Genomic DNA, 18,817 nt, shown 5'->3' with positions numbered 1-18,817 from the left:
TTTTGTTCCTATTTTTCCTGAACTTTTCTGACTACATACATAAATGGAGAATTGAAGTTTTCCAGTGAAGTATACAGCCAGTAGAAAAATAAATTGCTTGTTGGTACTCAAGGAATAAAATCACATAGAAACATTGCAATCAAGTTTCTCACAAAACTAAAGACTTTTTGTTATACTTGAAGTCAAAAACCTTACAAATATGCAATCATAAATTCAATATGGAAGAGATTTCAGAGAGTGCAATCTTGTTTGTTATGTGTGTAAAATGTTGATATCATGTTCAAGTCATTTTACACGAAATTATAGTCTTTCTGTCATTCTTCAGACGTGGTCATTTCTGTTGTTCTATCACCTTTACTTTATCTCATCCCAAAAGATCAGTACCAGCAATATGTATATCATCTTCATCATGTTATGAGAAATCTGTTCTATAACTTAATACTCTACCAGTTTGCACTTAAATAGGTCTGAATCACCACAGATTGTCTCAAAATTTATCTAATAAATCCACTCAGAGCAACCAATCTGACCATCATTACTATGGTAAGATACTAATTTACAATGTAATCTGTCTTGTTATTTGACCGCTAAGGATCAAACATTGAAAAGTCTAGTAGACAATAGTACTGTACCAAAATACCTTAAATGAAAAATTTGTAAGATTTTAATTTGCATATCTTGCAGTTACATTTTTGATAGTTGTGTCGTGATTTGTTGCCATATAATGGTTCTTATCATCTTTTTCTCATTAACTCCTGTCTACAGTTGTGTAAAGAATCATAAATGTCTAAATACCAATTAAAAGAATCCATATTTGTTCCTTTAAATTATTTTTGCAACAACTTTGTACTGATTAAATGCAGCAATTGTCAGGAAGAAAGAAAACAGCAAGCTGAAAATTGTCTATCTTAATTATCAAACCCTCATCACATTTAGAAATCAATTAGCATACAAATGTTCTGATATATTTTATTTTGACTGGAAAACTGATGGAAATAGTGTGAACTATTTTGACTCTTGTCTCTTCTGCGTCTTATGTGGTATAATGTAAGATATAGGGAAACTGATCTTCAGACAGCAGTTTTAACTTTAACAGCCCTATATTTCAGAAGGTAGAATAGCTGAAAATTCTATATCCTGTATACAGATGCCCATAGTCTGAATTTTTCGCTTTGACATAATTAGGATGGTTGTATGACAGCCTAACAAACTCTCTCTATATATATGTTATTATGCACCCTCTTCTTGTCTTATGGCATTCATCTATAAATTATCCATCTGTTTGTACATCTGTATTTTTTCACCTGTCCGTTCTACAACAATGTTTTTCATTTACAACTTTTCATATACAATACTACTTATAACAGGAATTAAAACTTCATAATCTATCAACAGTTTGGCAGTGATGAGTTAAGGTGTGTACACTTTTCATAGCTGTCACACACCTACTTCCAGATTGCCAATTTAGTTTTTAGCATGTTAAAAGTAATTAAACAGTTTTTTGTCACGCTTTTTTTCAAAAAGAACAGTACAGAACAGAATGACTTTATATTTAATCAACACCTTTATTGGGATGAATTATAATGTGAAAGCACTTTTCTGATCTGTCATTAATCTACTTCCTGGTTTCACATTCTTGGAATTGTTAGTGATGGTATGCATAGCAAAGCAACATTATTATATTTAAGCCCTCAACATAGTGGAGGGGGCAATAATTTTTACCCTTGTCCATCTGTAGGTCTGTATGTCCCTTTTACTTTAGTTTGCCTCAACCAAATGTTATGAAACTTGTAGATAATGTTTATTACTACCAAACACAGATCCAGTACAAATATGGGAAACTTCACTTTCAGGGTTCTTGAGTTATGTCCTTTTATAATATTATATGCAGGCAGGGCCTGTACATCATCTGTGTTCCATTGGCACATTCTTCACTTTAAAAATCTTCCTGAAATGTTTTAAAACTTGAAATTTACTTTTCTGATTGTAAGAAATACTCAGCAGCTGAAGAAATTTTTCAAATTTTGTTTCGTGAATTTTACTGTTCAACATGATAAATGAGACTTCGGTTTTGTCAATATTTATCAATATTACACTTTTACACTGACAGCAGCAATTGGAGGCAACATTCAGGATTTCATGTAACTCTTTGTGAAGTTTTATATTTAAAGCTATGGCAATTTTTTTCACTTAAACTTCTCCATTTATATGTCTCCACTACTAAGTTAAACCGGGTTATAGAGTATCAAATTGACTCCACCATTTTCATCCTTCAATCATTCAATCATTCAGGCCTTTTATCGTTCTGGCACCAAACAATTGTCTCAGGTCTATTTTGTTATGCCTGCCTCTTGAGCTAATTTTTAGAAGATAATGTTATGTAAATTAAATAATAATTACTATATAAGGATTTTGTTCTAGTGGACTGAGCCCAGTGGACTTTTCTTTGTAATGTCTGAGGAACTGTAGTTGAGTTTTAGTACCTAGATGTATATAATGCAGACTTGATGATAGATCCTGCATTTAAATGTTCTTGTTGAGGTGACTTTTTGATGAATTATGGCCCTATTTGTAATAGGCTACAGGCAGGGGCATTTGTGTTGTACCCACACATCTACTGGTAAATTTTTTTTGCCAGAAATGATTGGTATTGTTTAAAAGTTGTAGAAAATTGTGCTTTCTTGTTGACCAGCGTTTACAAACAAAAAAAACAATGTAGGTAAGCATTTTATAGATATTCTGATGTTATTAGATTATATCATATACCTTTGATTGATCATGCAGACTTATGAAGGAAAACATATTCAAGTTACCATAAATTGAACGATTGTCGCCTGACCGCATTTGACAATTCCCAGTAGTTTGCAATGAAACATTCAATCACTATTTGTTAAATTGATTATTTTGACGGGGCATGAAGCTTGGTTCTTTTGGTGTGAATAATGTATTTTTTGCATGCAAACATTTATATTGTCAGTAATGACTGTTGCTGTATTTTTCTTAGATGACACTAATTTTGTCATAAGCTTGATTTTGCATGTCAGAAACTACCCATGTCTACCATGTACAAAGAACAAACACTTAGTAATTATTCTTAAATGTATTTTTGTCAAAATTATAACAGATACTATTGATTATCAATATACCATTAATATCAAAAAACTTTATTACAAACATTATTGTGGATCAAAACATGTTGACTAAAGTATACTATTTCCCCACAAGGTTTTCAATCTGTTTGTTTGTTTATCAGATGTCAAAATTGGTTAAAGAACTCAGGCAATTCAGAACTTCAGTAGGCATTTCATGTTGCCCTATATAAATCCCAAATGGATATTAATAATGTTTGCTTGAAACACAGGGTAACAGAGGTTTTGAGTCATTATAATTGTTGGCAGTGAAAGGTGGGGGAGATAAAACCAGGGGAGCAATAAAAAACGAGTTGAATAAAATGTGTTATGTCCAATGTAAACAACCTTTAAATGGAAGAGGATAAATTTTTTTTTTTAATTAATACAATGTATAGGGTCATTTAGATCTTGGTAATGTATTTATCAAGTCAGAATTTATTTAGTTTGAGTTGCACTGTTGGGATACAAGATGTTAAAGTCCTTATGTATAGTTGCATACAGGATGGTTATAATGTGACTTTGGTTTCACCAAAACCTATACAATTCACATTTTGGGAAGTTTATCTTGAAGCACAAAATAAGCATCAGAAAATGTTCAGTTAGATTTCAGAAGATTTTGCAATAAAACAATATATTAAAAGTCAGGTATTAGTATGATTTTTGTTCTGAAAATGACATATCAGACCTCAAGTGCATGTATGATTGAAATATAACCTGATTGGCTATACTGTCAATAACACTAACTATGACTTCAGAACATAAGTCAGGTGACTAGACTCTTGGAGCCTCTTGTTTCTTTTCTGATTTTATTTTTATTGACTGGTCCGATTTGGAAAATAAATATTAGTGTGGTAATTAAATATTTAAGCTTGTTTTTAACCAAACTAATTGTGGTTTGGTGAATTCATTGAACAGTTAAATGATTTAATGTAATCTTTTAGTTTTAGTAGAAGCAAATGACCTGTAACTTAAACACTGCCTTGTGCAATACTTCACCTTTTTAATGATGCAAGAAATTATTCCAAGAAGAAAGAAGATAATTATTCTTACAGTAGTTCTTGTATATATAAAATATCTGTTTGAGTGTGTGTTCATTAAAGCATTAAAATTTTAACAGTTTTTCATTAGTTTTGATTGTTTTTTAATGATAGACATTGTGTTTTTATGCATCTGGTTAATGCTGATTATTGAAAGAGTATAAAACAGTAAATTACAGCAGGCAGCCTGCAACCAAACAAACTTTGAGATATCTCCTAAAATTTACAACAATATATTTTCAGGAGCTCTTTCTGCATCTTTAACAAGTTCACTGGCTAAGAACTGCAACACACAGACTGTGTTTAGATTTGTGCAGTGAGTCACTCACTATTCCAGAGTAATGCCCCTTTATAATTTGAAAAATGCAAATGTTTTTGTTCCCACACTCCCGACAAGTTTTCTTCATCCATGATTTATTAATTGTCATACACAATGCTTAGAACTGCAACACACAGAAAGAATTGAAAGGACAACAGTAAAATTATGATGACTTTGGGCAATTTTCAGGCCTATAAGATTCCAAATGTGATTCATAAATTCATATATATAAAAACTTTTTGGATTGTGGATGGCGGCCAAGGTTAATTATGCCAAAAACAATTAAAATTTTTAAAAGACAAATAACGTTTATTTAAGGGGTCAAAGCTTCAAAATTTGTTAAGGAAGGTGCTGAAAAAGTATATTTTAGTCTTATCACAAGTATTTCTATTTGAAATTTGTAATTGTTTGGACTGATTTAAAAAGCATTAAAAATTTAGGGCCAATTTTAACCCTTCATGAACCTTCTCCTTTGGGAAGTATGTCATTAAGGGTTCAAGAGGTATGCTCCTATTCAACTTGAAAAATTGCAAAGCTTAAATGGGATCATTTGTGTCCTCAGATATGATCTTCTTTTATTCTATCTTGCCATATTTACAACCAAAAAAATACCATTTTTTCTTCAAAATCATAGAAGTTCTTAGTTTATCACATACAGAATGTTAAGAACACACACCTAATACATACCGATTATCAGGTTATCTGCATGTTGATATCGTAAAATATCAGCTGCGAGACATAATATGAAGCTTTTTGGCGAGTGATCGTAGCGAACGAGATCAAAAAGCCTTCATATAATGTCAAGCAGCTGATATTTTACAATATCAATAATCAGATAATCTGATAATCAATTTATCGGGCTATATTTGCGTGTTTTGGAAGTGTTTTCTTTGTTTCACCAGCACACAAAAGTTGACTTGATAAGTTCAGGTCAAAGTTATTAACGTCGGTTCAAACATTATGACGTCGCTGATATGTCCGGGTCAAAGTTATTAAGGCCAGGTCAATGTATTTGACGTCACAAAGACATGATACGGAATAATATTAAGAGCTGAACAGAGTGATATAGACAGTGGGACGACCGATAAATAGAGTTAAAGGTTCAGGCTTTGCAGTTATTATTGAATGTCCCTCTGTTATCTTTTGCCCCTTTATTAGAAAGAGCAGAGCTTGTTTTTGTGTGGCTACTGTACAGCAGTCACCAAAATTCCATCTCAAACACACCTTTAAGTTTAAACTATATGATTATGTTTTTAGCAAGATGCTATATTTGTCAAATCACAGTAATTTAAATGACCAAGTCACTCGGCATCGACACTGATTGCAGCTATTTCACTTTATTTTATAAGACTTCATTTAGAATTGTGAGAAATACAACCATAATGAATCTTGATCGAAAGTCACTAATTTATATTACAGGATTGGTCAAAGAATCTCATCATGTCTAAATTTGAATAAAAAAAAGCTATTCAATGATTGTAGTTTATGTGGTCTTGTCCTAATGTTTATAGCTTATTTAACCTCTGAACAAGAAATATTCTGTAATGTTAAAGTTTATTTAAGAATTGAATGCTCTTTCTTCTAAATTCATTGGGGTGTAAAAGCGTTGAGGGAAGTACATTTAGTATGAAACGCGGAAGTGCTTCTCACTAAAAATGTGTGCACGGTCAAAGCTTTTACAACCCTATAAAATTACAAAAAAAAGCATTCAATACTTGTAATTACATTTTTAAAATTGGACCATGAAAACACGCCTTTATCAAGTTTTTATTTTATTTACCTGTGCACTTTATTGTGGGACCTTGTGTCATCATGAATGATAAGTTGCATTGTGTAATGCAATTGATTAAGGAATATCAAGAGATTCAAAGCAGCGAGTTAGCTTGAATAACGTATAATAATGAAACATACATCTAATGTAATTATTGAAAGATGACTGTCATGATTTGCCTTTTTTGGTCAAATATAACATTTGAGAGGCCCTCTTTTCTAATAGAATGTATATGACATTATAATTACAGCACAAATATTTATTGAACAGGATTGTCCAGATGGTGTGTTGGTGTCTAAAAGGAAGAGATTTTGTTTATTTCCTTGTAGAACTCTTCAACCTAGAAATTTTACTACAATTTGAATTGGTTTTAATTGAGCCTTAGTTTTATAAACATATTTATTAATAGCAGATTGGGAAACAAGTTATACTTGAGTCTTGTAAGTATTTTGTGACGCTTCAGCAATGAAACAAGATTTTGAAGATTGTGTAGTGGTTGTCTCCCTTTAAATGATATATTAAGACTATTTTTGCTTTGTCATTCTTTATTTGAGAATCAGCACATTACGTATAAGATATTACATTCATATTAATGAATTTAGTCCTGAATTATTCAGAATAGCATACCATGCATATTGCACAAACTTTCTATTTTTGTTAATTTTGATGCATTTCATACTGTCTGACTGTTTTTCTTTTTTGAATAAATATATAATTTTGAACGTCAGTAACCATAATTCTTAGATTTTCAAGTTAAATGCCTTCCAGCTATTTTTACATTGTACGGTTGCATACCATCATCAATATTACCTTTTATAATATAATTGATCAATTAGTTGCATTTGAAAAGATATTGTTGAAAATTATTTGATATTCAAATGATAAATGGTATGAAATGACATCTTTCTTCTGTATTTTGCCTTAGAAAATTTTAAGAAGTTTGGATTAAATTGCTTCCTTTATATGGAAAAACTTCAGGAATTGATTAACAACATTATATATATTTGAGAATGACAGATCCAAACCAAATTCTATATTGAATTTAAGACTTATGTATAATCTACTAAATGTACATCACGTAACTTGTCAGCTCGGACTCAGCAATTTATTCTCAGGCTTTGGACAGTAAAAAAATTGGATATCAATAACATGAGTGTCAGGTTTTTAGTAAGAATACATGTTTCTCATTGTTTCTTCCTCTTAATGTCTATAGTAAAGTACATTCGTTTGGACTCTTGTTGATGGTTTTCTCATTGGCAATTGTTACCACATCTCCATATTTTCTATTATATGAGATAAATAAAAAATGAAATTGTCATCATTACATGTATCCAGGTGTAATGATAAGTCAATATCCTAAGGGAGCTACCATTTGATTTTTATGGGGGGGCTAGGATGAAAAATTTTGTCCTGGATTTTTTTTTAGTTGTAATCTCTGTCCTGCCTTTTTATTTTTTTACTCTATCCGGTCCTGCTTTTTTTTTTTAGTTTATCCTGACTTTTTTTACATAAATTGTCATCCTGACTTTTTTTTTGCTTACTTCTATGACATTTGGTTTCTGGTGGAGATTTGTATTATTGGCAATCATACCACATCTTCTTATTTTCATATGGCTTGTGCTGTATGCAATATCTCTCTATATTTGATTAAAATGCTCAAGATTTTGTATAAATTTGTCATTTTATTGTTTCTACAATGAAATCATTGCTATTTAACATGTAAATAGGAAATGCTTTTTGCACAAACTACATCTTCATGTTTTCTTTTATTTTATTGAAGAGCATAAATTCATGTCTGCAAACTGGAAAAGAATCAAATAAATTGATTTTAGGACCAATTAGCAGGCCTGTGTCTCCTTTTTCTGTTTCAAGGGGACTTGATTTAAATGTTATGTTTAACAGTTGCATTTTATTGAGCATACAAATTCATGATGTTAAGGGTCAAAAGTGTAAAGTAGATAGAAAACCTTTTGAAATTTCAATATTTTTACGAGATTAGTTTTGATATTTTTAAAGATGAATGTATGATTTAGTTAAATGTGAATGATCTTCATTCAGTTTCATTATGAAAAGAAATGCATGTACAGGAAACTGTGAAATTGTTAATTTGATTGAAGATTGAAATGTTATAATCTGGTAAAGCTGGTACATCTGTATTCATAGATTATTGTTGATCATCTCAACAAGATTGATTTTCTTGCTTGAGCCGGGACGCTGAAAGCGAGAATGGCAATCGAGTTGAGATGACCAATGAAAATCTGTTTATCGCTATTTTACCTATGATGACGTTGTCAATTTTGTTAGCAATGCCACATGCCTGCTTAGTTTCTAACAATAATTTTCCATCTCAGGCAAGTAGCATGATATGAAAATTATCACATAAAAATATCAAAGAAAAAATGCACAAAATAGCGATAAACTAGTATAACTGTGATAACTGTTTCATTTAGATGTCAATGCAAATTTCCCCCTTCTTTGTGTCATTTTCTAAGTAAAAAATGGTTGTATTGTGTTAAGATGCAACAACAAATACTTTGTACAGTGTTCTCCATATTCAGGATTTTATGTTATAATTTCAGGTTAGAAATGTATTGAAGAAGAAAAGAGTCAGATGAAAAGTTCCATTTGTATGTACAGATTTCTGGTGCAAGTAAGATTTTGGTTCTACAGTAAGCTTTCTTATGCACTATAGATTGTGGTAAATATCTATCTATTATGTTATTATATATTATAAATAAAGGCAACTGTAGCATACCGCTGTTTAAAAGTCATAAATCTATCGAAAGAAAACAAATCCGAGAAAAAAACTAGAATCAAGGTAAACACATCAACCATAAGAGGAAACACAGACAAACGCCAACATACATAGAAACGTTCTATTTGATAAAAACTACTGTATTCCTGACTTTGTACAGGACATTTTAACAGCACAGCCTTTGCATGTTTTATTTTATGTTGCTAGATTGCAGCTATACACCCTATTCTTTTACTCATACTCTTAAATGAAGAATCATATGTAAGCATAAGTCCCGTCACAAGTTGTCTGCTATCAATTGCATGATTATAATACAAAGCAAAACAAATCATTCAGATTTATGAGTCTCAAAGCCAAATAGAATTGCTTCAAACTCATCTTCAAATAGACATTTCTTCCACATGTGTGCTGGCTTATCAAAAACAATGCTCATTTGATTGTCTTCAAGGAATTTATTAATTTGGAATTCATCATAATTTCAAGACAAGCTAATATGTTCTGATTTGAATTAATTTGATTGACATTATTATCACACCTCTCCAGACTTTGTTGACAATTAAGTGTTGACGTCACTGGTATTATATGATTTTATGTGCTTCAATCAGTACATTCTACCATATTTTCCGTTTGACTTTTTAGCTCACCTGGCCCGAAGGGCCAAGTGAGCTTATGCCATCACTTGGCGTCCGTCATCGTCTGTCGTCTGTCGTCGTAAACTATTTCAAGAATCTTCTCCTCTGAAACTACTGGGCCAAATTCTTCCAAACTTTAACTGAATGTTCCTTAGGGTATCTAGTTTATAAATTGTATCCGGAGTTTTGATCTATCGACAAACATTGCCGCCATTGCTAAAAATAGAACATAGGGGTCAAATGTAGTTTTTGGCTTATATCTCAAAAACGAAAGCATTTAGAGCAAATCTGACATGGGGTTAAAATGTTCATTAGGTCAAGATCTATCAGCATGAAATTTTCAGATGAATCAAACAACCCATTGTTGGGTTGCTGCCACTTAATTGGTAATTTTAAGGAAATTTTGCAGTTTTTGGTCATTATCTTGAATATTATTATAGATAAAGATAAACTGTAAACAGCAAAAATGATCAGCAAAGTAAGATCTACAAATAAGTTAATATGACCAAAATTGTCAATTGACCCCTTAAGGGGTTATTGTCCTTTAATATCAATTTTTCACAATTTGTTCATCATATTTGCTAACTTTAAAAAATCTTCTCCTCTAAAACTACTCAACAAAATTCAACCAAACTTCAACTGAATGATCAGTAGGGTGTATTAAACAAAGTTTGTGTTTTATTTTCTATTTCGTCAAAAAAAATGGCCGTCATGGCTATAAATAGAACACAGGGTAAAATGCAGTGTTTGGCTTATATCTCAAAAACTCCAGCATTAAGAGCAAATAAGACAAGAAGTTAAAGTATTTATTAGGTCAAGGATACCGGTCCTGAAATTTTCAGCCGAATTGGGTAACTGGTTTTTCCGGTATAATGCCCCTGAATTGATAACTTTAAAGAAATTTTGCAGTTTTTGGTTATTATCTTGAATATTATTATAGATACAGATAAACTGTTATAGCAAAAATGTTAAGCAAAGTTAGATCTACAAATAAGTCAATTTCACCAAAATTGTCAATTGACCCCTTAAGGAGTTATTGCCCTTTAAAGACTTTTTTCACAATTTGTTCATCATGTTGACTTACTTTAAAAAATCTTCTCCTTTGAAACTGCTGTATCAATTTCAGCCAAACTTAGGCTAAATGAGTTTCAGAGTATCTAGTATAAATTTTATATTTTATTTCCTTGTATGTCAAGAAACATAGCTCCTATGGCTAAAATAGAACATAGGAGAAAATGATTTTTTTTTTCTTTTGAAGAAAATAGGACGATTCAAAGAACATTTAAATAAATTGAAAAGCCAAAATAATCATTGATGAGAGATTTAACAAAAAAAATTAAGGTGAGCGATTCAGGCTCTTGAGAGCCTCTTGTTTGTTTTTTAATTGTTTGTTTGACCGTGTTTGACAGCACTCTCAGATGAATTTTGATGGCTGTTTCTTTATAAAAAAAATTTTAGGAATTCAAAATGCAATTTTCTTTTGGTTAAACATTCTTCCTTGAAGAGGAGAATATAGTGCAATAGTCAATAACATTTTGTTCCTAATCATACCTGTGCAGTTATATAAAAATCATCAATATAAAAAAAAAAAGATGTGGTATGATTGCCAATGAGACAATATACCAAAATGACACAGAAATTTACAACTATAGGTCACCGTATGGCTTTCAGCAATGGGCAAAGCTCATACAACATAGTCAGCTATAAAAGGCCCAGAAAATGACAATGTAAAACATTTCAAACGAAAAAACTTACCGCCTAATTTAAGTATAAAAAATGAAAGAAAAATAAATATGTAATACATAATCAAACTACAACCATTGAATTACAGGCTCCTGACTTGAAACAGGCACATATATACTGAATGTGGCCGGTATAAACATATAAGCGGGATCCCAACCCTCCCCCTAACCAGGGACAATACTAAATAAGAACGAACTATAAAAATCAGTTGAAAAAGCTTAACTCATCAGATGGATAAAAAACTGGTTCTTAATCATCCACACTTTTCATCCTCCACTCCTCAATTTGTGTGAAGATTTTATTGAAATTTTCAGTGCATTATAAGTATTTAAAGGCATTGTGCATTTCTTTTAGCCTAAAAAAGTGGTGAAGTTGAAACTTTGGTGTGCTGTTTCTAGTGCTGCAACTACAGCAATGAAGGAGGCATCAACAAATATTGCAGCAAATAAAAAAATAAATCCAACAGAGGTTATCATTGTGATGATCATCAATTGCTTACTGTTTCTTGCAGAAGCTTTTTTTATCCCCTGCTGCACTTACTGTTGGATATATGGTAATGGTCTTTATGTTTCTGTCTGTCTTTCTGTCAGAACAACAACAGTACTTAGAGACTTTTCAACAGAAAAGTTATATAGTCATTATCTTTCATTAAATGAATATGATTTGGTGCTTTGTGACATCGATCATTTTGGGATCACCTAGCACACAGGGTAAAGTGAGCTTTTGCCATCCCTTGGCTTCCGTCATTGTAAATTTTTACTAAAATGTTCTCCTCTAAATCACAAGTAGATCACAATTATTATTAGGGTGACTAGTATACAAAAAGTGTAAGATGAACAACCTGCCAATTAACATGGCTGTCATATATGAAAATAGAATGTAGAGGTTATATGCAAGGTTTGTCTCAACCTGAGAGGAAAGTCTTAGAAAGAATACAAAATAGGGATTACAATGCCACGTTGTTTAAAGCCTGATTGTAAAAAACCTGGATGCTTCATACCTTGTATACGGTTACCCAAGTTTGCTCCTTTAATATGGCCTTTACCCTTGACCTCATTTTTGTCGAGCCTTCGACTAAGCGATCCTACATTCCGTCGGCGGCGGTGTCCACAAATATTCACTCTGTGGTTAAAGTTTTTGAAAATTTAATAACTTTCTTAAACTATACTGGGTTTGTACCAAACTTGGACAGAAGCTTCTTACAATCAAAAGATAGTATCAAGAGGAATATTTTTATTGATTGTTTTCCTCATTTTTGTTGAGCCTGGGAGTTACAGCAAAAGTAGGCGAGACACCCTTACAAATTTTTATGGTTAAGCGACTGCATGAAAAAGAAATAAAAAAAATTTACCAGTGAAATACTCACTTATCATGATTGATAGGATAACTATTTTTATGCCCCACCTACGATAGTAGAGGGGCATTATGTTTTCTGGTCTGTGCCTCCGTTCGTCCGTCTGTGTGTCCGTTCGTCCTGCTTCAGGTTAAAGTTTTTGGTCAAGGTAGTTTTTGATGAAGCTGAAGTCCAATCAACTTGAAACTTAGTGCACTTGTTGCTTATGTTATGATCTTTCTAATTTTAAAGCCAAATTAGACTTTTGACCCCAATTTCACGGTCCACTAAACATAGAAAATGAAAGTGGGAGTTACAGGTTAAAGTTTTTGGTTAAGTTAGTTTTTGATGAAATTGAAATCCAATCAACTTGAAACTTAGTACATATGTTCCCTATAGTGTAATCTTTCTAATTTTAATGCCAAATTAGATTTTTATCCAATTTTTTCTGGACCATGGAACATGGAAAATGATAGTGCCAGTGGGGTATCCGTGTACTTTGGACACATTCTTGTTGATATATGAGTTCCTTGCAATGTCTACATGCCCTTCTCGTAGGGTTCACCTGACCTCGAACTCATTTTATGAATCAGTGACCATGGTTAAGTTTTCGTGTTCCAAGTCCATATCTCCAATACTATTAAAGCAATATGTCTACTATATTTGGTGTATTGAATGATTGTAAGGTTTACATGTCCATCTGGCAAGTGTCATCTCACCTTGACCCCATTTCACAGTTCAGTGGTTAATGTTAAATTTCGAGTTTTAGTCTGTTTTTCTAATACTCTATACAATAGGTCAACTATATTTGGTGTATGAAAATATTTGCCAAACATGCCAGACTGACAATGTACATGTCAGTCTGGCATGTTTCATCTAACCTGGACCTCATTCTTGTGGTATGTTACTCAATATCAATGTTTTGTTTTTTGTTCTGTTTTATAATACTTTAAGCAATAGGTCAACTTTATTTGGTGTATGGAATAATGTCAAGGTGTATATAATTGTCTGGCATTTATCATCTTACCATGACCTCATTTTCATGGTTCATTAGTCAATCTTTAAGTTTTCCTGGTTAAGTTTGTTTGTTAAATACCATATGCAATAGGTGAACTATATTCAAAGTAAGTCATGATTGAAAGTTGAACATGTCTGTCTGGCAGGGTTCATCTGACCATGACCTCATTTTCATGGTTAATTGATCAATGATTTTTTTGGATAAGTTTGTTTCTTGATAACTATGTGAAATAGGTCAACACTATTTCAAGCATATTTTTTGTAATATGTAATGGCTGAATGGTGTATATGTATTTCCAGTTTGTTTTATCTGACCTTGACCTCATTTTCTTAGATCATCTGTAGATTGTGATAGTTGCAGTAGATCTTTATATTTAGGACTATCAAAGTTAAATCAATGGTCAGTATATAAAGGAAGCTAGACATTTGAGATGTGCACTCTTATTACAAGGTTGGCTCTGTATCTTTTTACCTTCTCTCAAGTATTATTTAGATATTTTCAGTTGTTGTATATATGATTATCCAAAAGTATTATGAATAGGGACAAGTTACTAATTACAGATGTTTTCAATAATTGTTGTTCTATGACAGTATGTTGATATTAAATTGTAAACAAAATAAATCAGTTCTACAACAAAAAAGATCTTTATTCTTCAATAAAGCTAACACAAAATTCACTGAAATGAGTTTATTTGAAAACACTTTATAACGTAACAATGTACAGATTAAATTGTGATATACATGGTATTCACTAAAGCTTTAGAATGGATGTCTTTTACATGTATATACAGTGGTATGTTGCTGAAATATGTAATGATTCTGTTTCCATTCAACAATGAACATTACCTATTTATTTAATTTTACATTTTCTGTTCAATTTTCAAGAATAGAATCTAAAATTTGTTGCATTACCATTAAAAGTTAAACATAATTTCAAGTTGACAATAGGATTTTTCCATTACAGGAACTATCTCAAATAATTCTTGTAATTAATGGTTTCAGGTAGAAATATTGCACCTAAAATACAAATATCTAATGATGTAAAATTTATTTTTTGTGTGCTCAGCCATATAATTTTAACATGCATTATAAATGACAATTTTCCACCTGAAACTCAATATATGAAAAATGTTTCGAATTTATCCAATTCAGCTTGAAATTTGATGTTTGTTTTTAAGGTTTACAGAGTTTATCAAATGTTTCACATATGTAAAATTGCTTTTTTATTAGCAAAATATGAAAAGTATTTATATTTATGCATTAGTTCAATAGTAAATCTGCATCCAAAAAAGATTATCCTCTAAATGGAACTCATGTTCCTATGTATTATGTATTTCAAATTATGTATTTCAAATCACAATCTGGAGATTAATCTTAAAGTACATTGGTGAAAAATTAAAATATTAGATTTGAGTATTCTTATACATCATTTAATCATAGAAAACAGTTTTTCTGTTGTTTCTGTTACCCATATTCTTTTCTTTGCCAGATGTACTATAGCCTGCCAGACTATTGAATTAAAAGAAGGAAGTTTTGCCGAGATCTGTTTGTAGAAAGACAGAAATTGATCAAGGTATTTTTATTTAGCTAATTTTGATACACTAATGTGACATTAAATGGCTGCTGTCAAATAGTAACATTGTCAGTTTCTACTTTTGTCCGAGTGTAAAAACTTTCCAGCCTTCATTGGTCATTTAATTTAATATTGGATTTTCCCAGCTGTATTGTTAGTGGTGCTTTATTGCATGTTAGCTAAAAGGAAACCATTGTATGGTTAGCAGTATCCTGAAGTATACACAGTTTGTGCCAAGATAATTTTCAATTTACATCTATTTTCACTAATGTTGAAGTTTACAAATTACCAAAAAAATGTAATTAATTACAAAAATCAATTTTAAAATATTGTATTGCCCCTGCCTTCCTCCCTTAGAAAAATAACTTAAAAAAATTCTCAAGACAACTCTAATTCTATGATCAGATTTAAGTGAAATAATACAAGTCTATACATCTTTATCAGATAATTATACAAGTATTATGAACTGATTCTGCTAGTACAGCATGGTTGTTACTTGGAAAACCTTAAGAATGGTCACATACTAATAATAGATCATTTAAAGGTTATTTATCTGTTGATCATAGAAGGTATGGTCTAACAGCTCCACTTTTTGGTATTTTTAACTCATCATTACATTGATTATGTTAGTTCCCACTGAAAAAATGGTTATTGTAGTAGAAAAATTGATTATTATGCGAACCTCACTTGGAAGTACAAAATATCTGATACAGAAAATTATATACATCTTTGACACTTAAACAATATGGTTCTTTAATGGTTGTTCTCAGTTAACGTATTCTTTCTTAAGAGTTTATGTAACAATGAATTAGTTGGGATATATATTCATGTTAGAAAACTATCTGCAGGAAAATTTGTAGATGGAAGCAAGCCCAAAACTAAAAGTGAGAAAGTCACCGGTATATACATTTACATTAAAACCAAAAAGTGATTTGAACACAAATTTTATGAGATATGATGTTCATTGCAATTTTACTTTGAATATCTCTTTTAGTTGGGCAATATATTTAACCTAGTTGAATAAAATTGTATTACATTATGTCTGTTGTCATCATCTATTCCTGTTTCCCTTTAAAAAAGAAAATGTTGGTAATTTAGGAAAAAGGATGTGATTTAATGTTCCCTTTTGACTTCTATAGATTAATGAGGCTGACTGTGTCAACGTATTGAAACATGATGTCACTTAGTCTGTCATATTGGACACACTTTTCTGTAGGCGTAAAAATGGAGAGAGAAAAATCATAATTGGCTTTGAAAAGGAAACATTTCTTTAGTGGAGTATTTTACTTACTTCCTTACAAAGAATTTCTGTCATGGAAATGCAAATTCTGTTTTGAATTCTTGCCTTGAAAATGTTAGACCCTAGATTATCAGCTGCTTCAAAAGTTGTTTTTAATTTTTATTTTCATTGTACAATAATTCAACCTAGTCAAATATGGAATAATTTGTATGACGATTTGAAAACAAAAGGATTTGAAAGTTTAACTTAATGCCTGAATAGAAATTCCGATTATAATATCACTAGAAGTAAAATGTGAAATTTAAAAGAGGTATGCCTAGAAGTTTGGATAGGTAGTTGCAAATAATGTGTACTAGTTTTATGTTTGTACAATACATGGAGTTATATTGTCAAATGAATATAAAACCTTTGAACTTTGCTGCAAAAATAGTGGACCTGAAACTTAACTCGTTCATTTACTACAGTGCTGGATCATATGAACAACACTCATGTTAATATGTACATGGTGCTTGCATGCAATATTTTCCCCTTTAGAATATTATAAACAATTTTCAACAATATTCTTTAAATATAGTTATTCTATATTTTTTTTTTATCTTGATATGAATAAATGTGTATAATATTTGAAAAAGTTAACAATTCACATAGACATACCTAGCAAATCATTTAAAAAGTCATATAATTTGTAAGGCCAAATAGGGCCCTTAAGGCACCTCCTACTCATTTGAGAATTGTCTGGGTTTAACAAACAGTCATTTTACAAATAAAGATACAGACTAGCCAACTACTAAAATAGACATTTTTTCAAGGTACACATTACCAGTAAATTGTACTCTATATTTAAACATAACAAACAAAGCTACTCCCAAGTTATATAGTCTCAACAGTTAGTATTGCCATCGTAGAGGTCACCATATATTATAAAGTCTTGCCAAAAATGAAAGAAATAAGACATTTCATCATTCTTTATCAGGTATTTGTCTTCTGTTATTTACCTAGAAATAAAGATAAAATGTTAAACTGGAGTGAAATCTTTCAATTTGATTGGTTTCCAGGATGGCAGATATGAATGTGAACCAGATGCTTCGCAGGGCGTAGCTTTATACGACCGCAGAGGTTGAACCCTGAACGGTTGGGGCAAGTATGGACACAACATTCAAGCTGGATTCAGCTCTAAATTTGGATTGTGATTAAATAGTTGACACAGCATAGGTTTCTGACACAGAATGAATGTGTTCTAATGAATTTATTTTTTTTGTTTTCTCTTAGAGCAATTCACTATGCTGTTCAATATTAACCCTCTCAAAAAAATGTTTAAAGAAATTTTCTTTTAATTTATGAAATTTCAAATAAAAAAAATTGAACCCAATTTTTTTATCACATCCCCCTTTCCCTTATTCCAAAACTAATCTCAATTAAAATATTCTAATGCAGTTTGCAACAATAACTACTCATTTAAATACATCATAAAATATTAAGATGTAAAAAAACTGCTTGTTATCACTGAATGGTAAAGATTATTTAAATTTATCAGTTGGTAGTAAAAAGTAAATATACATTGTATATTGTATATAACAAAGATTTAAGTTGATTCTGGACAAAGAAAGATAACTCCAATTAAAAAAAAATCTTGCAATAAGATATTTCTTGCTTACTATTTTGGACAAAGAAAGATAACTCTAATTAAAAAAAATTTTGCTATTTCATAATATTGTGAAATTAGATATTTCTTGCCATTGCACAATACTGTGCAATTGAAAAGACTTGCTATTCCACAATACTTAATATGATAATTTTAGATCCTGATTTGAACCAACTTGAAAACTGGGCCCATAATCAAAAATATAAGTACATGTTTAGATTCAGCATATCAAAGAGGCCCAAAAATTTAATTTTTGTTAAAATCAAACTTAGTTTAATTTTGGACTCTTTGGACCTTAATGTAGGCCAATTTGAAAACGGGACCAAAAATGAAGAATCTACATACACAGTTAGATTTGGCATATCAAAGAACCCCATTTATTCAATTTTTAATGAAATCAAAAAAGTTTAATTTTGGACCCCGATTTGGGCCAACTTGAAAACTGGGCCAATAATCAAAAATCTAAGTTCATTTTTAGATTCAGCATATCAAAGAACCCCAAGGATTCAATTTTTGTTAAAATCAAACTAAGTTTAATTTTGGACCCTTTGGACCTTAATGTAGACCAATTTGAAAACGGGACCAAAAGTTAAGAATCTACATACACAGTTAGATTCGGCATAT

General features: G+C 31.0%; 1 protein-coding gene and 1 long non-coding RNA gene across 7 annotated transcripts in view; both read left to right on the top strand.

The window, feature by feature from the left end:
• Positions 1–8,901, top strand: part of LOC134719363 (uncharacterized) — a 37,222-nt gene extending 28,321 nt beyond the window's left edge. The window contains exon 5 of the long non-coding RNA XR_010107565.1: positions 8,838–8,901. This is a non-coding gene — a long non-coding RNA (uncharacterized LOC134719363). The remainder of the gene's footprint in view (positions 1–8,837) is intronic.
• The window catches only part of LOC134719289 (protein MON2 homolog), a 302,758-nt gene that overhangs the window by 85,235 nt on the left and 198,706 nt on the right, over positions 1–18,817 (top strand). The gene's annotated exons all lie outside the window — the stretch shown is intronic.

Source organism: Mytilus trossulus, chromosome 1, assembly GCF_036588685.1.
Source record: "Mytilus trossulus isolate FHL-02 chromosome 1, PNRI_Mtr1.1.1.hap1, whole genome shotgun sequence".
In the NCBI taxonomy this organism is placed as follows: domain Eukaryota; kingdom Metazoa; phylum Mollusca; class Bivalvia; order Mytilida; family Mytilidae; genus Mytilus; species Mytilus trossulus.
This window is presented reverse-complemented; position numbering and strand designations above follow the sequence as displayed.